General features: G+C 37.2%; 1 protein-coding gene across 1 annotated transcript in view; it reads left to right on the top strand.

Annotated features, from left to right (window-relative positions):
* Chc (clathrin heavy chain) overlaps positions 1-2500 on the top strand; it is a 40136-nt gene that overhangs the window by 16255 nt on the left and 21381 nt on the right. The gene's annotated exons all lie outside the window — the stretch shown is intronic.

Below are 2500 nucleotides of genomic sequence, written 5' to 3' on the forward strand. Positions count from 1 at the left end.
GTAAATATATCTATCTTGAAGAATGATCAGGATTTATTGTAGATATTTCTTTGCTTTATTGCTCTCTCACAATATAAAATTATTTGGAAAATTATCTACATTCTGAGGTAATGGTTTAGGGAACCATTCCATCTGTGATTTCCTATTTGGTTGTATTGCTCTTTTATATGTGTAACAAACATTTAGGGAAACCAGTAATTTAAATGATGAATGCTCTTTCTTCACCTTTTGCAGAGGTTGCATTGTAACAATGATCACTCAAAATATTAGGCCTACATTGTTATGGGAGCTATTTTTATAGATGTAGGATTGTGTAAATCTGCAAGTTTGACAGTTGTTCTCCTGAGCATTCGTAAACAGACATAACCCTGCTGATTTATACATTTTGTATATGTTGAGCCGGACTTATCATTTTTATTATAGGGCAATTTTATGATGATATTAGTAAACCTTTGCCTGTGTTGAGTACACATGGAATATATAATCCAGTTCAGTGAATTGAAAATGCCCCCTCAAATGACAGAAAATTGTGATATCATCTTTATCTTTGTTAACATTTTCACTTTTATTTTTTTATGTCTCCCTAGTCAAGAGATTTTCATCAATGTCTATGTCTATGCTGAGACATCCCTTTATTTTCTGGTAAAAGGATAATTTACAAATTAACCCATTAACGATGGGTGACAAGATATCACGTCAAGTGGTGGCAGCAACAGCCATTGGGGATAAGATATTTTGTCTTGGCTGGGTGATCAGGCATGTAGCACTTGGCTGTGGCCAGTGTGGGTGAATAGCCCGAGACAGTAGGCTTCCGCATTTGAAATATTATGGCATTTCAACCTTTTGGAACCAAAACAGCCCTGTCGGCAATGGTTAATGCTTTACAGTTAGTTAAAAAATAAAAGATTGTCACAGCTTTGATGATATGTATTATCATCACTTTAGATCTTTGACATGGAACTAAAAACCTGTTGTTATGGTGATATATCTGATCACTATGTCCAGTATGGCTCAATAGACTCATAAAAAAAATTGACTGGTTTCAAAGCTCTCTCTCTCTCTTTCTTTCTTTCTTTCTTTCTTTCTTTCTCTCCCTCCCTCCCCCCCCTACCTTCCTTCCTTTGCTCCTCTCTCTCTCTCTCTCTCTCTCTCTCTCTCTCTCTCTCTCTCTCTCTCTCTCTCTCTCTCTCTCTCTTCTCTCTCTCTCTCTCTCTCTCTCTCTCTCTCTCTCTCTCTCTCTCTCTTCTCTTTCTCTCTCTCTCTCTCTCTCTCTCTCTCTCTCTCTCTCTCTCTCTCTCTCTCTCTCTCTCTCTCTCTCTCTCTCTCTCTCTCTCTCTCTCTCTCTCTCTCTTTCTCTCTTCTCTCTCTCTTTCTCTCTTCTCTCTCTCTCTCTCTCTCTCTCTCTCTCTCTCTCTCTCTCTCTCTCTCTCTCTCTCTCTCTCTCTCTCTCTTCTCCCTTCCTCTCTCTCTCTCTCTCTCTCTCTCTCTCTCTCTCTCTTTTAGGTTTTAGGCCTCCCAACTTTAACCTTTAGTTGCCAATGTTAATATCATTAATGATAAAAGAAGTTACATCTAATCTATGGGTAGTTTCACTTGCTCCCAGATATTTTATTGTTATAAACAAACACATAGTGTGCGCACGCACACACATACACACACACACACACACACACACACACACACACACACACACAAATTGAAAGGCTAACAAGTTGGATACACTATTTCATATCCTAGTCATTACTCTCTCTTTAACTCTCGTAACTCTATTATTCATTCACACTGTTTCTTCCTTTTACTCTAGTTGAATTTTTGATTTCCCTTCTTTCTTTCTTTCCCTTTTATTCATGTGGAAAACATGGATATTCTTGTTTTCTCTCCTTTTTGATTTTAAGAACCTGCTTCTCCCATTTTTTCTACATTTTACACCTTTTGAGGCTGGCTTTAACAGATTATTTTTTAACCTGAGTAATAGTAATGTCAATAGTTCATAGTTAGTTTTCGTAACCCATTCACACAGGGCTTATATTTGCCTAATGCCACTCCCACCGGCTAGATGATAACTGTGAAATCTCTCCTGGTATGATGCCACGGTGTGCCTCTCAGAGCACTTTTCACCCACCCGATTCATCAGGATGATGATGGGAGGTTTTTGTATTTGTTTATATTATTTTCACAAATAAATAAGAATGTGTATACAAATGGAATTTTTATGAGTATATACATATGCAATGATGTGATCGGGCATCATCCGGTGGGAGTGAAATAATCCCATGACGTGATATCACATCACCCGGTGCCAATGGGTTAGAAATATACTATAATCCATTACTTATCCGTTTTAGAAGGAAACTTTACTATATTGAATATCTGTTAGATATGTTCTCTAATGAACATCTTAAAGTATACTAATGCTTACACTTATCTCCACATAGAATAGTTAATACTGTGCTGAATATATATCCTGCTGAAGGATATGCTATTCATTATTTCACCCTTT

This window comes from Penaeus japonicus, unplaced genomic scaffold (genome assembly GCF_977035675.1).
Source record: "Penaeus japonicus unplaced genomic scaffold, GWHDUDI00000001_assembly GWHDUDI00000027, whole genome shotgun sequence".
Lineage (NCBI taxonomy): Eukaryota > Metazoa > Arthropoda > Malacostraca > Decapoda > Penaeidae > Penaeus > Penaeus japonicus.